The 19,896-nt window shown below is 37.5% G+C and overlaps 35 pseudogenes; all 35 read right to left on the reverse strand.

The window, feature by feature from the left end:
- Positions 1 to 62: 62 nt before the first annotated feature.
- LOC124317280 lies at positions 63 to 181 on the reverse strand (annotated as a pseudogene).
- A 543-nt stretch (positions 182 to 724) lies between these two features.
- Positions 725 to 843, reverse strand: LOC124316941 (annotated as a pseudogene).
- Positions 844 to 1,256: 413 nt separating this feature from the next.
- LOC124317281 lies at positions 1,257 to 1,375 on the reverse strand (annotated as a pseudogene).
- A 413-nt stretch (positions 1,376 to 1,788) lies between these two features.
- Positions 1,789 to 1,907, reverse strand: LOC124317282 (annotated as a pseudogene).
- A 543-nt stretch (positions 1,908 to 2,450) lies between these two features.
- Positions 2,451 to 2,569, reverse strand: LOC124316942 (annotated as a pseudogene).
- Positions 2,570 to 2,982: 413 nt separating this feature from the next.
- On the reverse strand, positions 2,983 to 3,101 carry LOC124317284 (annotated as a pseudogene).
- Positions 3,102 to 3,644: 543 nt separating this feature from the next.
- Positions 3,645 to 3,763, reverse strand: LOC124317285 (annotated as a pseudogene).
- A 543-nt stretch (positions 3,764 to 4,306) lies between these two features.
- LOC124316943 lies at positions 4,307 to 4,425 on the reverse strand (annotated as a pseudogene).
- A 543-nt stretch (positions 4,426 to 4,968) lies between these two features.
- Positions 4,969 to 5,087, reverse strand: LOC124316944 (annotated as a pseudogene).
- A 413-nt stretch (positions 5,088 to 5,500) lies between these two features.
- LOC124317286 lies at positions 5,501 to 5,619 on the reverse strand (annotated as a pseudogene).
- A 543-nt stretch (positions 5,620 to 6,162) lies between these two features.
- On the reverse strand, positions 6,163 to 6,281 carry LOC124316945 (annotated as a pseudogene).
- Positions 6,282 to 6,694: 413 nt separating this feature from the next.
- Positions 6,695 to 6,813, reverse strand: LOC124317287 (annotated as a pseudogene).
- A 413-nt stretch (positions 6,814 to 7,226) lies between these two features.
- LOC124316994 lies at positions 7,227 to 7,345 on the reverse strand (annotated as a pseudogene).
- Positions 7,346 to 7,758: 413 nt separating this feature from the next.
- On the reverse strand, positions 7,759 to 7,877 carry LOC124317289 (annotated as a pseudogene).
- A 413-nt stretch (positions 7,878 to 8,290) lies between these two features.
- LOC124316995 lies at positions 8,291 to 8,409 on the reverse strand (annotated as a pseudogene).
- Positions 8,410 to 8,822: 413 nt separating this feature from the next.
- On the reverse strand, positions 8,823 to 8,941 carry LOC124317290 (annotated as a pseudogene).
- A 413-nt stretch (positions 8,942 to 9,354) lies between these two features.
- LOC124317291 lies at positions 9,355 to 9,473 on the reverse strand (annotated as a pseudogene).
- A 413-nt stretch (positions 9,474 to 9,886) lies between these two features.
- LOC124316946 lies at positions 9,887 to 10,005 on the reverse strand (annotated as a pseudogene).
- Positions 10,006 to 10,548: 543 nt separating this feature from the next.
- On the reverse strand, positions 10,549 to 10,667 carry LOC124316948 (annotated as a pseudogene).
- Positions 10,668 to 11,210: 543 nt separating this feature from the next.
- LOC124316949 lies at positions 11,211 to 11,329 on the reverse strand (annotated as a pseudogene).
- A 413-nt stretch (positions 11,330 to 11,742) lies between these two features.
- Positions 11,743 to 11,861, reverse strand: LOC124317292 (annotated as a pseudogene).
- Positions 11,862 to 12,274: 413 nt separating this feature from the next.
- LOC124316996 lies at positions 12,275 to 12,393 on the reverse strand (annotated as a pseudogene).
- A 543-nt stretch (positions 12,394 to 12,936) lies between these two features.
- On the reverse strand, positions 12,937 to 13,055 carry LOC124316950 (annotated as a pseudogene).
- Positions 13,056 to 13,468: 413 nt separating this feature from the next.
- Positions 13,469 to 13,587, reverse strand: LOC124317293 (annotated as a pseudogene).
- Positions 13,588 to 14,000: 413 nt separating this feature from the next.
- Positions 14,001 to 14,119, reverse strand: LOC124317294 (annotated as a pseudogene).
- A 413-nt stretch (positions 14,120 to 14,532) lies between these two features.
- On the reverse strand, positions 14,533 to 14,651 carry LOC124316997 (annotated as a pseudogene).
- Positions 14,652 to 15,064: 413 nt separating this feature from the next.
- Positions 15,065 to 15,183, reverse strand: LOC124317295 (annotated as a pseudogene).
- Positions 15,184 to 15,596: 413 nt separating this feature from the next.
- LOC124316951 lies at positions 15,597 to 15,715 on the reverse strand (annotated as a pseudogene).
- Positions 15,716 to 16,128: 413 nt separating this feature from the next.
- Positions 16,129 to 16,247, reverse strand: LOC124317296 (annotated as a pseudogene).
- A 413-nt stretch (positions 16,248 to 16,660) lies between these two features.
- LOC124317297 lies at positions 16,661 to 16,779 on the reverse strand (annotated as a pseudogene).
- A 413-nt stretch (positions 16,780 to 17,192) lies between these two features.
- On the reverse strand, positions 17,193 to 17,311 carry LOC124316998 (annotated as a pseudogene).
- Positions 17,312 to 17,724: 413 nt separating this feature from the next.
- On the reverse strand, positions 17,725 to 17,843 carry LOC124317298 (annotated as a pseudogene).
- Positions 17,844 to 18,256: 413 nt separating this feature from the next.
- LOC124316999 lies at positions 18,257 to 18,375 on the reverse strand (annotated as a pseudogene).
- A 413-nt stretch (positions 18,376 to 18,788) lies between these two features.
- LOC124317301 lies at positions 18,789 to 18,907 on the reverse strand (annotated as a pseudogene).
- A 543-nt stretch (positions 18,908 to 19,450) lies between these two features.
- On the reverse strand, positions 19,451 to 19,569 carry LOC124316952 (annotated as a pseudogene).
- Positions 19,570 to 19,896: the final 327 nt, after the last annotated feature.

The raw sequence follows: 19,896 nt of genomic DNA on the forward strand, positions 1-19,896 counted from the left end.
TGGTAACCATCGTGATTGAAAAAAAATGTCAAGAAATTTGTTATTGAAAACAAACTATCCATCGCCAACGACATCCCGTATTCCCAAGCGGTCACCCTTCCAAGTACTAACGGGACTCGACGTAACTTAACTTCTGGGAGCTGACGAGACCAGGTGCGTTCTACGTGATATGGCCGTTGACATTCAAAAATGAAAAATTACCCTCCCAGTCCCAATGGATGAATAGAAAATCACTTCAAAGTGACAGAAATGTTTGTTCATTGAATTTGGACTGGTAACCATCGCGAATGAAAAGCGCGATCAACTTTGAAAAACTCGCAATGAAATTCATCCAGAATCATTCCTATAGATGAATTGAACCTATCCCTATGTCATTGAAATTTTTGATCTACGAATTTGGACTGGTAACCATCACGATTAAAAAACGCGATAAAATTTGACAAACTCTCAATGGAATTGATCCAGAATCATTCTTATAGATGAATTGAACCTATCTCTAAGGCATTGAAATGTTTCATCTACGAAATTGGACTGGTAACCATCGTGATTGAAAAACGCGATAAAATTTGACAAACTCTCAATGGAATTGATCCAGAATCATTCTTATAGATGAATTGAACCTATCTCTAAGGCATTGAAATGTTTCATCTACGAAATTGGACTGGTAACCATCGTGATTGAAAAAAAATTTCAAGAAATTTGTTATTGAAAACAAACTATCCATCGCCAACGACATCCCGTATTCCCAAGCGGTCACCCTTCCAAGTACTAACGGGACTCGACGTTACTTAACTTCTGGGAGCTGACGAGACCAGGTGCGTTCTACGTGATATGGCCGTTGACATTCAAAAATGAAAAATTACCCTCCCAGTCCCAATGGATGAATAGAAAATCACTTCAAAGTGACAGAAATGTTTGTTCATTGAATTTGGACTGGTAACCATCGCGAATGAAAAGCGCGATCAACTTTGAAAAACTCGCAATGAAATTCATCCAGAATCATTCCTATAGATGAATTGAACCTATCCCTATGTCATTGAAATTTTTGATCTACGAATTTGGACTGGTAACCATCACGATTAAAAAACGCGATAAAATTTGACAAACTCTCAATGGAATTGATCCAGAATCATTCTTATAGATGAATTGAACCTATCTCTAAGGCATTGAAATGTTTCATCTACGAAATTGGACTGGTAACCATCGTGATTGAAAAAAAATGTCAAGAAATTTGTTATTGAAAACAAACTATCCATCGCCAACGACATCCCGTATTCCCAAGCGGTCACCCTTCCAAGTACTAACGGGACTCGACGTAACTTAACTTCTGGGAGCTGACGAGACCAGGTGCGTTCTACGTGATATGGCCGTTGACATTCAAAAATGAAAATTTACCCTCCCAGTCCCAATGGATGAATAGAAAATCACTTCAAAGTGACAGAAATGTTTGTTCATTGAATTTGGACTGGTAACCATCGCGAGTAAAAACCGCGATCAACTTTGAAAAACTCGCAATGAAATTCATCCAGAATCATTCCTATAGATGAATTGAACCTATCCCTATGTCATTGAAATTTTTGATCTACGAATTTGGACTGGTAACCATCACGATTAAAAAACGCGATAAAATTTGACAAACTCTCAATGGAATTGATCCAGAATCATTCTTATAGATGAATTGAACCTATCTCTAAGGCATTGAAATGTTTCATCTACGAAATTGGACTGGTAACCATCGTGATTGAAAAAAAATGTCAAGAAATTTGTTATTGAAAACAAACTATCCATCGCCAACGACATCCCGTATTCCCAAGCGGTCACCCTTCCAAGTACTAACGGGACTCGACGTAACTTAACTTCTGGGAGCTGACGAGACCAGGTGCGTTCTACGTGATATGGCCGTTGACATTCAAAAATGAAAAATTACCCTCCCAGTCCTAATGGATGAATAGAAAATCACTTCAAAGTGACAGAAATGTTTGTTCATTGAATTTGGACTGGTAACCATCGCGAATGAAAAGCGCGATCAACTTTGAAAAACTCGCAATGAAATTCATCCAGAATCATTCCTATAGATGAATTGAACCTATCCCTATGTCATTGAAATTTTTGATCTACGAATTTGGACTGGTAACCATCACGATTAAAAAACGCGATAAAATTTGACAAACTCTCAATGGAATTGATCCAGAATCATTCTTATAGATGAATTGAACCTATCTCTAAGGCATTGAAATGTTTCATCTACGAAATTGGACTGGTAACCATCGTGATTGAAAAACGCGATAAAATTTGACAAACTCTCAATGGAATTGATCCAGAATCATTCTTATAGATGAATTGAACCTATCTCTAAGGCATTGAAATGTTTCATCTACGAAATTGGACTGGTAACCATCGTGATTGAAAAAAAATTTCAAGAAATTTGTTATTGAAAACAAACTATCCATCGCCAACGACATCCCGTATTCCCAAGCGGTCACCCTTCCAAGTACTAACGGGACTCGACGTTACTTAACTTCTGGGAGCTGACGAGACCAGGTGCGTTCTACGTGATATGGCCGTTGACATTCAAAAATGAAAAATTACCCTCCCAGTCCCAATGGATGAATAGAAAATCACTTCAAAGTGACAGAAATGTTTGTTCATTGAATTTGGACTGGTAACCATCGCGAATGAAAAGCGCGATCAACTTTGAAAAACTCGCAATGAAATTCATCCAGAATCATTCCTATAGATGAATTGAACCTATCCCTATGTCATTGAAATTTTTTATCTACGAATTTGGACTGGTAACCATCACGATTAAAAAACGCGATAAAATTTGACAAACTCTCAATGGAATTGATCCAGAATCATTCTTATAGATGAATTGAACCTATCTCTAAGGCATTGAAATGTTTCATCTACGAAATTGGACTGGTAACCATCGTGATTGAAAAAAAATGTCAAGAAATTTGTTATTGAAAACAAACTATCCATCGCCAACGACATCCCGTATTCCCAAGCGGTCACCCTTCCAAGTACTAACGGGACTCGACGTAACTTAACTTCTGGGAGCTGACGAGACCAGGTGCGTTCTACGTGATATGGCCGTTGACATTCAAAAATGAAAAATTACCCTCCCAGTCCCAATGGATGAATAGAAAATCACTTCAAAGTGACAGAAATGTTTGTTCATTGAATTTGGACTGGTAACCATCGCGAATGAAAAGCGCGATCAACTTTGAAAAACTCGCAATGAAATTCATCCAGAATCATTCCTATAGATGAATTGAACCTATCCCTATGTCATTGAAATTTTTGATCTACGAATTTGGACTGGTAACCATCACGATTAAAAAACGCGATAAAATTTGACAAACTCTCAATGGAATTGATCCAGAATCATTCTTATAGATGAATTGAACCTATCTCTAAGGCATTGAAATGTTTCATCTACGAAATTGGACTGGTAACCATCGTGATTGAAAAACGCGATAAAATTTGACAAACTCTCAATGGAATTGATCCAGAATCATTCTTATAGATGAATTGAACCTATCTCTAAGGCATTGAAATGTTTCATCTACGAAATTGGACTGGTAACCATCGTGATTGAAAAAAAATGTCAAGAAATTTGTTATTGAAAACAAACTATCCATCGCCAACGACATCCCGTATTCCCAAGCGGTCACCCTTCCAAGTACTAACGGGACTCGACGTAACTTAACTTCTGGGAGCTGACGAGACCAGGTGCGTTCTACGTGATATGGCCGTTGACATTCAAAAATGAAAATTTACCCTCCCAGTCCCAATGGATGAATAGAAAATCACTTCAAAGTGACAGAAATGTTTGTTCATTGAATTTGGACTGGTAACCATCGCGAGTAAAAACCGCGATCAACTTTGAAAAACTCGCAATGAAATTCATCCAGAATCATTCCTATAGATGAATTGAACCTATCCCTATGTCATTGAAATTTTTGATCTACGAATTTGGACTGGTAACCATCACGATTAAAAAACGCGATAAAATTTGACAAACTCTCAATGGAATTGATCCAGAATCATTCTTATAGATGAATTGAACCTATCTCTAAGGCATTGAAATGTTTCATCTACGAAATTGGACTGGTAACCATCGTGATTGAAAAACGCGATAAAATTTGACAAACTCTCAATGGAATTGATCCAGAATCATTCTTATAGATGAATTGAACCTATCTCTAAGGCATTGAAATGTTTCATCTACGAAATTGGACTGGTAACCATCGTGATTGAAAAAAAATTTCAAGAAATTTGTTATTGAAAACAAACTATCCATCGCCAACGACATCCCGTATTCCCAAGCGGTCACCCTTCCAAGTACTAACGGGACTCGACGTTACTTAACTTCTGGGAGCTGACGAGACCAGGTGCGTTCTACGTGATATGGCCGTTGACATTCAAAAATGAAAAATTACCCTCCCAGTCCCAATGGATGAATAGAAAATCACTTCAAAGTGACAGAAATGTTTGTTCATTGAATTTGGACTGGTAACCATCGCGAATGAAAAGCGCGATCAACTTTGAAAAACTCGCAATGAAATTCATCCAGAATCATTCCTATAGATGAATTGAACCTATCCCTATGTCATTGAAATTTTTGATCTACGAATTTGGACTGGTAACCATCACGATTAAAAAACGCGATAAAATTTGACAAACTCTCAATGGAATTGATCCAGAATCATTCTTATAGATGAATTGAACCTATCTCTAAGGCATTGAAATGTTTCATCTACGAAATTGGACTGGTAACCATCGTGATTGAAAAACGCGATAAAATTTGACAAACTCTCAATGGAATTGATCCAGAATCATTCTTATAGATGAATTGAACCTATCTCTAAGGCATTGAAATGTTTCATCTACGAAATTGGACTGGTAACCATCGTGATTGAAAAAAAATTTCAAGAAATTTGTTATTGAAAACAAACTATCCATCGCCAACGACATCCCGTATTCCCAAGCGGTCACCCTTCCAAGTACTAACGGGACTCGACGTTACTTAACTTCTGGGAGCTGACGAGACCAGGTGCGTTCTACGTGATATGGCCGTTGACATTCAAAAATGAAAAATTACCCTCCCAGTCCCAATGGATGAATAGAAAATCACTTCAAAGTGACAGAAATGTTTGTTCATTGAATTTGGACTGGTAACCATCGCGAATGAAAAGCGCGATCAACTTTGAAAAACTCGCAATGAAATTCATCCAGAATCATTCCTATAGATGAATTGAACCTATCCCTATGTCATTGAAATTTTTTATCTACGAATTTGGACTGGTAACCATCACGATTAAAAAACGCGATAAAATTTGACAAACTCTCAATGGAATTGATCCAGAATCATTCTTATAGATGAATTGAACCTATCTCTAAGGCATTGAAATGTTTCATCTACGAAATTGGACTGGTAACCATCGTGATTGAAAAAAAATGTCAAGAAATTTGTTATTGAAAACAAACTATCCATCGCCAACGACATCCCGTATTCCCAAGCGGTCACCCTTCCAAGTACTAACGGGACTCGACGTAACTTAACTTCTGGGAGCTGACGAGACCAGGTGCGTTCTACGTGATATGGCCGTTGACATTCAAAAATGAAAAATTACCCTCCCAGTCCCAATGGATGAATAGAAAATCACTTCAAAGTGACAGAAATGTTTGTTCATTGAATTTGGACTGGTAACCATCGCGAATGAAAAGCGCGATCAACTTTGAAAAACTCGCAATGAAATTCATCCAGAATCATTCCTATAGATGAATTGAACCTATCCCTATGTCATTGAAATTTTTGATCTACGAATTTGGACTGGTAACCATCACGATTAAAAAACGCGATAAAATTTGACAAACTCTCAATGGAATTGATCCAGAATCATTCTTATAGATGAATTGAACCTATCTCTAAGGCATTGAAATGTTTCATCTACGAAATTGGACTGGTAACCATCGTGATTGAAAAACGCGATAAAATTTGACAAACTCTCAATGGAATTGATCCAGAATCATTCTTATAGATGAATTGAACCTATCTCTAAGGCATTGAAATGTTTCATCTACGAAATTGGACTGGTAACCATCGTGATTGAAAAAAAATTTCAAGAAATTTGTTATTGAAAACAAACTATCCATCGCCAACGACATCCCGTATTCCCAAGCGGTCACCCTTCCAAGTACTAACGGGACTCGACGTTACTTAACTTCTGGGAGCTGACGAGACCAGGTGCGTTCTACGTGATATGGCCGTTGACATTCAAATATGAAAAATTACCCTCCCAGTCCCAATGGATGAATAGAAAATCACTTCAAAGTGACAGAAATGTTTGTTCATTGAATTTGGACTGGTAACCATCGCGAATGAAAAGCGCGATCAACTTTGAAAAACTCGCAATGAAATTCATCCAGAATCATTCCTATAGATGAATTGAACCTATCCCTATGTCATTGAAATTTTTGATCTACGAATTTGGACTGGTAACCATCACGATTAAAAAACGCGATAAAATTTGACAAACTCTCAATGGAATTGATCCAGAATCATTCTTATAGATGAATTGAACCTATCTCTAAGGCATTGAAATGTTTCATCTACGAAATTGGACTGGTAACCATCGTGATTGAAAAAAAATGTCAAGAAATTTGTTATTGAAAACAAACTATCCATCGCCAACGACATCCCGTATTCCCAAGCGGTCACCCTTCCAAGTACTAACGGGACTCGACGTAACTTAACTTCTGGGAGCTGACGAGACCAGGTGCGTTCTACGTGATATGGCCGTTGACATTCAAAAATGAAAATTTACCCTCCCAGTCCCAATGGATGAATAGAAAATCACTTCAAAGTGACAGAAATGTTTGTTCATTGAATTTGGACTGGTAACCATCGCGAGTAAAAACCGCGATCAACTTTGAAAAACTCGCAATGAAATTCATCCAGAATCATTCCTATAGATGAATTGAACCTATCCCTATGTCATTGAAATTTTTGATCTACGAATTTGGACTGGTAACCATCACGATTAAAAAACGCGATAAAATTTGACAAACTCTCAATGGAATTGATCCAGAATCATTCTTATAGATGAATTGAACCTATCTCTAAGGCATTGAAATGTTTCATCTACGAAATTGGACTGGTAACCATCGTGATTGAAAAAAAATGTCAAGAAATTTGTTATTGAAAACAAACTATCCATCGCCAACGACATCCCGTATTCCCAAGCGGTCACCCTTCCAAGTACTAACGGGACTCGACGTAACTTAACTTCTGGGAGCTGACGAGACCAGGTGCGTTCTACGTGGTATGGCCGTTGACATTCAAAAATGAAAATTTACCCTCCCAGTCCCAATGGATGAATAGAAAATCACTTCAAAGTGACAGAAATGTTTGTTCATTGAATTTTGACTGGTAACCATCGCGAGTAAAAACCGCGATCAACTTTGAAAAACTCGCAATGAAATTCATCCAGAATCATTCCTATAGATGAATTGAACCTATCCCTATGTCATTGAAATTTTTGATCTACGAATTTGGACTGGTAACCATCACGATTAAAAAACGCGATAAAATTTGACAAACTCTCAATGGAATTGATCCAGAATCATTCTTATAGATGAATTGAACCTATCTCTAAGGCATTGAAATGTTTCATCTACGAAATTGGACTGGTAACCATCGTGATTGAAAAAAAATGTCAAGAAATTTGTTATTGAAAACAAACTATCCATCGCCAACGACATCCCGTATTCCCAAGCGGTCACCCTTCCAAGTACTAACGGGACTCGACGTAACTTAACTTCTGGGAGCTGACGAGACCAGGTGCGTTCTACGTGATATGGCCGTTGACATTCAAAAATGAAAATTTACCCTCCCAGTCCCAATGGATGAATAGAAAATCACTTCAAAGTGACAGAAATGTTTGTTCATTGAATTTGGACTGGTAACCATCGCGAGTAAAAACCGCGATCAACTTTGAAAAACTCGCAATGAAATTCATCCAGAATCATTCCTATAGATGAATTGAACCTATCCCTATGTCATTGAAATTTTTGATCTACGAATTTGGACTGGTAACCATCACGATTAAAAAACGCGATAAAATTTGACAAACTCTCAATGGAATTGATCCAGAATCATTCTTATAGATGAATTGAACCTATCTCTAAGGCATTGAAATGTTTCATCTACGAAATTGGACTGGTAACCATCGTGATTGAAAAAAAATGTCAAGAAATTTGTTATTGAAAACAAACTATCCATCGCCAACGACATCCCGTATTCCCAAGCGGTCACCCTTCCAAGTACTAACGGGACTCGACGTAACTTAACTTCTGGGAGCTGACGAGACCAGGTGCGTTCTACGTGGTATGGCCGTTGACATTCAAAAATGAAAATTTACCCTCCCAGTCCCAATGGATGAATAGAAAATCACTTCAAAGTGACAGAAATGTTTGTTCATTGAATTTTGACTGGTAACCATCGCGAGTAAAAACCGCGATCAACTTTGAAAAACTCGCAATGAAATTCATCCAGAATCATTCCTATAGATGAATTGAACCTATCCCTATGTCATTGAAATTTTTGATCTACGAATTTGGACTGGTAACCATCACGATTAAAAAACGCGATAAAATTTGACAAACTCTCAATGGAATTGATCCAGAATCATTCTTATAGATGAATTGAACCTATCTCTAAGGCATTGAAATGTTTCATCTACGAAATTGGACTGGTAACCATCGTGATTGAAAAAAAATTTCAAGAAATTTGTTATTGAAAACAAACTATCCATCGCCAACGACATCCCGTATTCCCAAGCGGTCACCCTTCCAAGTACTAACGGGACTCGACGTAACTTAACTTCTGGGAGCTGACGAGACCAGGTGCGTTCTACGTGATATGGCCGTTGACATTCAAAAATGAAAAATTACCCTCCCAGTCCTAATGGATGAATAGAAAATCACTTCAAAGTGACAGAAATGTTTGTTCATTGAATTTGGACTGGTAACCATCGCGAATGAAAAGCGCGATCAACTTTGAAAAACTCGCAATGAAATTCATCCAGAATCATTCCTATAGATGAATTGAACCTATCCCTATGTCATTGAAATTTTTGATCTACGAATTTGGACTGGTAACCATCACGATTAAAAAACGCGATAAAATTTGACAAACTCTCAATGGAATTGATCCAGAATCATTCTTATAGATGAATTGAACCTATCTCTAAGGCATTGAAATGTTTCATCTACGAAATTGGACTGGTAACCATCGTGATTGAAAAAAAATGTCAAGAAATTTGTTATTGAAAACAAACTATCCATCGCCAACGACATCCCGTATTCCCAAGCGGTCACCCTTCCAAGTACTAACGGGACTCGACGTAACTTAACTTCTGGGAGCTGACGAGACCAGGTGCGTTCTACGTGATATGGCCGTTGACATTCAAAAATGAAAATTTACCCTCCCAGTCCCAATGGATGAATAGAAAATCACTTCAAAGTGACAGAAATGTTTGTTCATTGAATTTGGACTGGTAACCATCGCGAGTAAAAACCGCGATCAACTTTGAAAAACTCGCAATGAAATTCATCCAGAATCATTCCTATAGATGAATTGAACCTATCCCTATGTCATTGAAATTTTTGATCTACGAATTTGGACTGGTAACCATCACGATTAAAAAACGCGATAAAATTTGACAAACTCTCAATGGAATTGATCCAGAATCATTCTTATAGATGAATTGAACCTATCTCTAAGGCATTGAAATGTTTCATCTACGAAATTGGACTGGTAACCATCGTGATTGAAAAAAAATGTCAAGAAATTTGTTATTGAAAACAAACTATCCATCGCCAACGACATCCCGTATTCCCAAGCGGTCACCCTTCCAAGTACTAACGGGACTCGACGTTACTTAACTTCTGGGAGCTGACGAGACCAGGTGCGTTCTACGTGATATGGCCGTTGACATTCAAAAATGAAAAATTACCCTCCCAGTCCCAATGGATGAATAGAAAATCACTTCAAAGTGACAGAAATGTTTGTTCATTGAATTTGGACTGGTAACCATCGCGAATGAAAAGCGCGATCAACTTTGAAAAACTCGCAATGAAATTCATCCAGAATCATTCCTATAGATGAATTGAACCTATCCCTATGTCATTGAAATTTTTGATCTACGAATTTGGACTGGTAACCATCACGATTAAAAAACGCGATAAAATTTGACAAACTCTCAATGGAATTGATCCAGAATCATTCTTATAGATGAATTGAACCTATCTCTAAGGCATTGAAATGTTTCATCTACGAAATTGGACTGGTAACCATCGTGATTGAAAAACGCGATAAAATTTGACAAACTCTCAATGGAATTGATCCAGAATCATTCTTATAGATGAATTGAACCTATCTCTAAGGCATTGAAATGTTTCATCTACGAAATTGGACTGGTAACCATCGTGATTGAAAAAAAATTTCAAGAAATTTGTTATTGAAAACAAACTATCCATCGCCAACGACATCCCGTATTCCCAAGCGGTCACCCTTCCAAGTACTAACGGGACTCGACGTTACTTAACTTCTGGGAGCTGACGAGACCAGGTGCGTTCTACGTGATATGGCCGTTGACATTCAAAAATGAAAAATTACCCTCCCAGTCCCAATGGATGAATAGAAAATCACTTCAAAGTGACAGAAATGTTTGTTCATTGAATTTGGACTGGTAACCATCGCGAATGAAAAGCGCGATCAACTTTGAAAAACTCGCAATGAAATTCATCCAGAATCATTCCTATAGATGAATTGAACCTATCCCTATGTCATTGAAATTTTTGATCTACGAATTTGGACTGGTAACCATCACGATTAAAAAACGCGATAAAATTTGACAAACTCTCAATGGAATTGATCCAGAATCATTCTTATAGATGAATTGAACCTATCTCTAAGGCATTGAAATGTTTCATCTACGAAATTGGACTGGTAACCATCGTGATTGAAAAACGCGATAAAATTTGACAAACTCTCAATGGAATTGATCCAGAATCATTCTTATAGATGAATTGAACCTATCTCTAAGGCATTGAAATGTTTCATCTACGAAATTGGACTGGTAACCATCGTGATTGAAAAAAAATTTCAAGAAATTTGTTATTGAAAACAAACTATCCATCGCCAACGACATCCCGTATTCCCAAGCGGTCACCCTTCCAAGTACTAACGGGACTCGACGTTACTTAACTTCTGGGAGCTGACGAGACCAGGTGCGTTCTACGTGATATGGCCGTTGACATTCAAAAATGAAAAATTACCCTCCCAGTCCCAATGGATGAATAGAAAATCACTTCAAAGTGACAGAAATGTTTGTTCATTGAATTTGGACTGGTAACCATCGCGAATGAAAAGCGCGATCAACTTTGAAAAACTCGCAATGAAATTCATCCAGAATCATTCCTATAGATGAATTGAACCTATCCCTATGTCATTGAAATTTTTTATCTACGAATTTGGACTGGTAACCATCACGATTAAAAAACGCGATAAAATTTGACAAACTCTCAATGGAATTGATCCAGAATCATTCTTATAGATGAATTGAACCTATCTCTAAGGCATTGAAATGTTTCATCTACGAAATTGGACTGGTAACCATCGTGATTGAAAAAAAATGTCAAGAAATTTGTTATTGAAAACAAACTATCCATCGCCAACGACATCCCGTATTCCCAAGCGGTCACCCTTCCAAGTACTAACGGGACTCGACGTAACTTAACTTCTGGGAGCTGACGAGACCAGGTGCGTTCTACGTGATATGGCCGTTGACATTCAAAAATGAAAATTTACCCTCCCAGTCCCAATGGATGAATAGAAAATCACTTCAAAGTGACAGAAATGTTTGTTCATTGAATTTGGACTGGTAACCATCGCGAGTAAAAACCGCGATCAACTTTGAAAAACTCGCAATGAAATTCATCCAGAATCATTCCTATAGATGAATTGAACCTATCCCTATGTCATTGAAATTTTTGATCTACGAATTTGGACTGGTAACCATCACGATTAAAAAACGCGATAAAATTTGACAAACTCTCAATGGAATTGATCCAGAATCATTCTTATAGATGAATTGAACCTATCTCTAAGGCATTGAAATGTTTCATCTACGAAATTGGACTGGTAACCATCGTGATTGAAAAAAAATGTCAAGAAATTTGTTATTGAAAACAAACTATCCATCGCCAACGACATCCCGTATTCCCAAGCGGTCACCCTTCCAAGTACTAACGGGACTCGACGTAACTTAACTTCTGGGAGCTGACGAGACCAGGTGCGTTCTACGTGGTATGGCCGTTGACATTCAAAAATGAAAATTTACCCTCCCAGTCCCAATGGATGAATAGAAAATCACTTCAAAGTGACAGAAATGTTTGTTCATTGAATTTTGACTGGTAACCATCGCGAGTAAAAACCGCGATCAACTTTGAAAAACTCGCAATGAAATTCATCCAGAATCATTCCTATAGATGAATTGAACCTATCCCTATGTCATTGAAATTTTTGATCTACGAATTTGGACTGGTAACCATCACGATTAAAAAACGCGATAAAATTTGACAAACTCTCAATGGAATTGATCCAGAATCATTCTTATAGATGAATTGAACCTATCTCTAAGGCATTGAAATGTTTCATCTACGAAATTGGACTGGTAACCATCGTGATTGAAAAACGCGATAAAATTTGACAAACTCTCAATGGAATTGATCCAGAATCATTCTTATAGATGAATTGAACCTATCTCTAAGGCATTGAAATGTTTCATCTACGAAATTGGACTGGTAACCATCGTGATTGAAAAAAAATTTCAAGAAATTTGTTATTGAAAACAAACTATCCATCGCCAACGACATCCCGTATTCCCAAGCGGTCACCCTTCCAAGTACTAACGGGACTCGACGTTACTTAACTTCTGGGAGCTGACGAGACCAGGTGCGTTCTACGTGATATGGCCGTTGACATTCAAAAATGAAAAATTACCCTCCCAGTCCCAATGGATGAATAGAAAATCACTTCAAAGTGACAGAAATGTTTGTTCATTGAATTTGGACTGGTAACCATCGCGAATGAAAAGCGCGATCAACTTTGAAAAACTCGCAATGAAATTCATCCAGAATCATTCCTATAGATGAATTGAACCTATCCCTATGTCATTGAAATTTTTTATCTACGAATTTGGACTGGTAACCATCACGATTAAAAAACGCGATAAAATTTGACAAACTCTCAATGGAACTGATCCAGAATCATTCTTATAGATGAATTGAACCTATCTCTAAGGCATTGAAATGTTTCATCTACGAAATTGGACTGGTAACCATCGTGATTGAAAAAAAATTTCAAGAAATTTGTTATTGAAAACAAACTATCCATCGCCAACGACATCCCGTATTCCCAAGCGGTCACCCTTCCAAGTACTAACGGGACTCGACGTAACTTAACTTCTGGGAGCTGACGAGACCAGGTGCGTTCTACGTGATATGGCCGTTGACATTCAAAAATGAAAAATTACCCTCCCATTCCCAATGGATGAATAGAAAATCACTTCAAAGTGACAGAAATGTTTGTTCATTGAATTTGGACTGGTAACCATCGCGAATGAAAAGCGCGATCAACTTTGAAAAACTCGCAATGAAATTCATCCAGAATCATTCCTATAGATGAATTGAACCTATCCCTATGTCATTGAAATTTTTGATCTACGAATTTGGACTGGTAACCATCACGATTAAAAAACGCGATAAAATTTGACAAACTCTCAATGGAATTGATCCAGAATCATTCTTATAGATGAATTGAACCTATCTCTAAGGCATTGAAATGTTTCATCTACGAAATTGGACTGGTAACCATCGTGATTGAAAAAAAATTTCAAGAAATTTGTTATTGAAAACAAACTATCCATCGCCAACGACATCCCGTATTCCCAAGCGGTCACCCTTCCAAGTACTAACGGGACTCGACGTAACTTAACTTCTGGGAGCTGACGAGACCAGGTGCGTTCTACGTGATATGGCCGTTGACATTCAAAAATGAAAAATTACCCTCCCAGTCCCAATGGATGAATAGAAAATCACTTCAAAGTGACAGAAATGTTTGTTCATTGAATTTTGACTGGTAACCATCGCGAATGAAAAGCGCGATCAACTTTGAAAAACTCGCAATGAAATTCATCCAGAATCATTCCTATAGATGAATTGAACCTATCCCTATGTCATTGAAATTTTTGATCTACGAATTTGGACTAGTAACCATCACGATTAAAAAACGCGATAAAATTTGACAAACTCTCAATGGAATTGATCCAGAATCATTCTTATAGATGAATTGAACCTATCTCTAAGGCATTGAAATGTTTCATCTACGAAATTGGACTGGTAACCATCGTGATTGAAAAAAAATGTCAAGAAATTTGTTATTGAAAACAAACTATCCATCGCCAACGACATCCCGTATTCCCAAGCGGTCACCCTTCCAAGTACTAACGGGACTCGACGTAACTTAACTTCTGGGAGCTGACGAGACCAGGTGCGTTCTACGTGGTATGGCCGTTGACATTCAAAAATGAAAATTTACCCTCCCAGTCCCAATGGATGAATAGAAAATCACTTCAAAGTGACAGAAATGTTTGTTCATTGAATTTTGACTGGTAACCATCGCGAGTAAAAACCGCGATCAACTTTGAAAAACTCGCAATGAAATTCATCCAGAATCATTCCTATAGATGAATTGAACCTATCCCTATGTCATTGAAATTTTTGATCTACGAATTTGGACTGGTAACCATCACGATTAAAAAACGCGATAAAATTTGACAAACTCTCAATGGAATTGATCCAGAATCATTCTTATAGATGAATTGAACCTATCTCTAAGGCATTGAAATGTTTCATCTACGAAATTGGACTGGTAACCATCGTGATTGAAAAAAAATTTCAAGAAATTTGTTATTGAAAACAAACTATCCATCGCCAACGACATCCCGTATTCCCAAGCGGTCACCCTTCCAAGTACTAACGGGACTCGACGTAACTTAACTTCTGGGAGCTGACGAGACCAGGTGCGTTCTACGTGATATGGCCGTTGACATTCAAAAATGAAAAATTACCCTCCCAGTCCTAATGGATGAATAGAAAATCACTTCAAAGTGACAGAAATGTTTGTTCATTGAATTTGGACTGGTAACCATCGCGAATGAAAAGCGCGATCAACTTTGAAAAACTCGCAATGAAATTCATCCAGAATCATTCCTATAGATGAATTGAACCTATCCCTATGTCATTGAAATTTTTGATCTACGAATTTGGACTAGTAACCATCACGATTAAAAAACGCGATAAAATTTGACAAACTCTCAATGGAATTGATCCAGAATCATTCTTATAGATGAATTGAACCTATCTCTAAGGCATTGAAATGTTTCATCTACGAAATTGGACTGGTAACCATCGTGATTGAAAAAAAATTTCAAGAAATTTGTTATTGAAAACAAACTATCCATCGCCAACGACATCCCGTATTCCCAAGCGGTCACCCTTCCAAGTACTAACGGGACTCGACGTTACTTAACTTCTGGGAGCTGACGAGACCAGGTGCGTTCTACGTGATATGGCCGTTGACATTCAAAAATGAAAAATTACCCTCCCAGTCCCAATGGATGAATAGAAAATCACTTCAAAGTGACAGAAATGTTTGTTCATTGAATTTGGACTGGTAACCATCGCGAATGAAAAGCGCGATCAACTTTGAAAAACTCGCAATGAAATTCATCCAGAATCATTCCTATAGATGAATTGAACCTATCCCTATGTCATTGAAATTTTTTATCTACGAATTTGGACTGGTAACCATCACGATTAAAAAACGCGATAAAATTTGACAAACTCTCAATGGAACTGATCCAGAATCATTCTTATAGATGAATTGAACCTATCTCTAAGGCATTGAAATGTTTCATCTACGAAATTGGACTGGTAACCATCGTGATTGAAAAAAAATTTCAAGAAATTTGTTATTGAAAACAAACTATCCATCGCCAACGACATCCCGTATTCCCAAGCGGTCACCCTTCCAAGTACTAACGGGACTCGACGTAACTTAACTTCTGGGAGCTGACGAGACCAGGTGCGTTCTACGTGATATGGCCGTTGACATTCAAAAATGAAAAATTACCCTCCCATTCCCAATGGATGAATAGAAAATCACTTCAAAGTGACAGAAATGTTTGTTCATTGAATTTGGACTGGTAACCATCGCGAATGAAAAGCGCGATCAACTTTGAAAAACTCGCAATGAAATTCATCCAGAATCATTCCTATAGATGAATTGAACCTATCCCTATGTCATTGAAATTTTTGATCTACGAATTTGGACTGGTAACCATCACGATTAAAAAACGCGATAAAATTTGACAAACTCTCAATGGAATTGATCCAGAATCATTCTTATAGATGAATTGAACCTATCTCTAAGGCATTGAAATGTTTCATCTACGAAATTGGACTGGTAACCATCGTGATTGAAAAAAAATTTCAAGAAATTTGTTATTGAAAACAAACTATCCATCGCCAACGACATCCCGTATTCCCAAGCGGTCACCCTTCCAAGTACTAACGGGACTCGACGTAACTTAACTTCTGGGAGCTGACGAGACCAGGTGCGTTCTACGTGATATGGCCGTTGACATTCAAAAATGAAAAATTACCCTCCCAGTCCCAATGGATGAATAGAAAATCACTTCAAAGTGACAGAAATGTTTGTTCATTGAATTTTGACTGGTAACCATCGCGAATGAAAAGCGCGATCAACTTTGAAAAACTCGCAATGAAATTCATCCAGAATCATTCCTATAGATGAATTGAACCTATCCCTATGTCATTGAAATTTTTGATCTACGAATTTGGACTAGTAACCATCACGATTAAAAAACGCGATAAAATTTGACAAACTCTCAATGGAATTGATCCAGAATCATTCTTATAGATGAATTTAACCTATCTCTAAGGCATTGAAATGTTTCATCTACGAAATTGGACTGGTAACCATCGTGATTGAAAAAAAATGTCAAGAAATTTGTTATTGAAAACAAACTATCCATCGCCAACGACATCCCGTATTCCCAAGCGGTCACCCTTCCAAGTACTAACGGGACTCGACGTAACTTAACTTCTGGGAGCTGACGAGACCAGGTGCGTTCTACGTGGTATGGCCGTTGACATTCAAAAATGAAAATTTACCCTCCCAGTCCCAATGGATGAATAGAAAATCACTTCAAAGTGACAGAAATGTTTGTTCATTGAATTTTGACTGGTAACCATCGCGAGTAAAAACCGCGATCAACTTTGAAAAACTCGCAATGAAATTCATCCAGAATCATTCCTATAGATGAATTGAACCTATCCCTATGTCATTGAAATTTTTGATCTACGAATTTGGACTGGTAACCATCACGATTAAAAAACGCGATAAAATTTGACAAACTCTCAATGGAATTGATCCAGAATCATTCTTATAGATGAATTGAACCTATCTCTAAGGCATTGAAATGTTTCATCTACGAAATTGGACTGGTAACCATCGTGATTGAAAAAAAATTTCAAGAAATTTGTTATTGAAAACAAACTATCCATCGCCAACGACATCCCGTATTCCCAAGCGGTCACCCTTCCAAGTACTAACGGGACTCGACGTAACTTAACTTCTGGGAGCTGACGAGACCAGGTGCGTTCTACGTGATATGGCCGTTGACATTCAAAAATGAAAAATTACCCTCCCAGTCCCAATGGATGAATAGAAAATCACTTCAAAGTGACAGAAATGTTTGTTCATTGAATTTTGACTGGTAACCATCGCGAATGAAAAGCGCGATCAACTTTGAAAAACTCGCAATGAAATTCATCCAGAATCATTCCTATAGATGAATTGAACCTATCCCTATGTCATTGAAATTTTTGATCTACGAATTTGGACTAGTAACCATCACGATTAAAAAACGCGATAAAATTTGACAAACTCTCAATGGAATTGATCCAGAATCATTCTTATAGATGAATTTAACCTATCTCTAAGGCATTGAAATGTTTCATCTACGAAATTGGACTGGTAACCATCGTGATTGAAAAAAAATGTCAAGAAATTTGTTATTGAAAACAAACTATCCATCGCCAACGACATCCCGTATTCCCAAGCGGTCACCCTTCCAAGTACTAACGGGACTCGACGTAACTTAACTTCTGGGAGCTGACGAGACCAGGTGCGTTCTACGTGGTATGGCCGTTGACATTCAAAAATGAAAATTTACCCTCCCAGTCCCAATGGATGAATAGAAAATCACTTCAAAGTGACAGAAATGTTTGTTCATTGAATTTTGACTGGTAACCATCGCGAGTAAAAACCGCGATCAACTTTGAAAAACTCGCAATGAAATTCATCCAGAATCATTCCTATAGATGAATTGAACCTATCCCTATGTCATTGAAATTTTTGATCTACGAATTTGGACTGGTAACCATCACGATTAAAAAACGCGATAAAATTTGACAAACTCTCAATGGAATTGATCCAGAATCATTCTTATAGATGAATTGAACCTATCTCTAAGGCATTGAAATGTTTCATCTACGAAATTGGACTGGTAACCATCGTGATTGAAAAAAAATTTCAAGAAATTTGTTATTGAAAACAAACTATCCATCGCCAACGACATCCCGTATTCCCAAGCGGTCACCCTTCCAAGTACTAACGGGACTCGACGTAACTTAACTTCTGGGAGCTGACGAGACCAGGTGCGTTCTACGTGATATGGCCGTTGACATTCAAAAATGAAAAATTACCCTCCCAGTCCTAATGGATGAATAGAAAATCACTTCAAAGTGACAGAAATGTTTGTTCATTGAATTTGGACTGGTAACCATCGCGAATGAAAAGCGCGATCAACTTTGAAAAACTCGCAATGAAATTCATCCAGAATCATTCCTATAGATGAATTGAACCTATCCCTATGTCATTGAAATTTTTGATCTACGAATTTGGACTGGTAACCATCACGATTAAAAAACGCGATAAAATTTGACAAACTCTCAATGGAATTGATCCAGAATCATTCTTATAGATGAATTGAACCTATCTCTAAGGCATTGAAATGTTTCATCTACGAAATTGGACTGGTAACCATCGTGATTGAAAAACGCGATAAAATTTGACAAACTCTCAATGGAATTGATCCAGAATCATTCTTATAGATGAATTGAACCTATCTCTAAGGCATTGAAATGTTTCATCTACGAAATTGGACTGGTAACCATCGTGATTGAAAAAAAATTTCAAGAAATTTGTTATTGAAAACAAACTATCCATCGCCAACGACATCCCGTATTCCCAAGCGGTCACCCTTCCAAGTACTAACGGGACTCGACGTTACTTAACTTCTGGGAGCTGACGAGACCAGGTGCGTTCTACGTGATATGGCCGTTGACATTCAAAAATGAAAAATTACCCTCCCAGTCCCAATGGATGAATAGAAAATCACTTCAAAGTGACAGAAATGTTTGTTCATTGAATTTGGACTGGTAACCATCGCGAATGAAAAGCGCGATCAACTTTGAAAAACTCGCAATGAAATTCATCCAGAATCATTCCTATAGATGAATTGAACCTATCCCTATGTCATTGAAATTTTTGATCTACGAATTTGGACTGGTAACCATCACGATTAAAAAACGCGATAAAATTTGACAAACTCTCAATGGAATTGATCCAGAATCATTCTTATAGATGAATTGAACCTATCTCTAAGGCATTGA

Source organism: Daphnia pulicaria, unplaced genomic scaffold (assembly GCF_021234035.1).
Source record: "Daphnia pulicaria isolate SC F1-1A unplaced genomic scaffold, SC_F0-13Bv2 h1tg000057l, whole genome shotgun sequence".
Taxonomy (NCBI): domain Eukaryota; kingdom Metazoa; phylum Arthropoda; class Branchiopoda; order Diplostraca; family Daphniidae; genus Daphnia; species Daphnia pulicaria.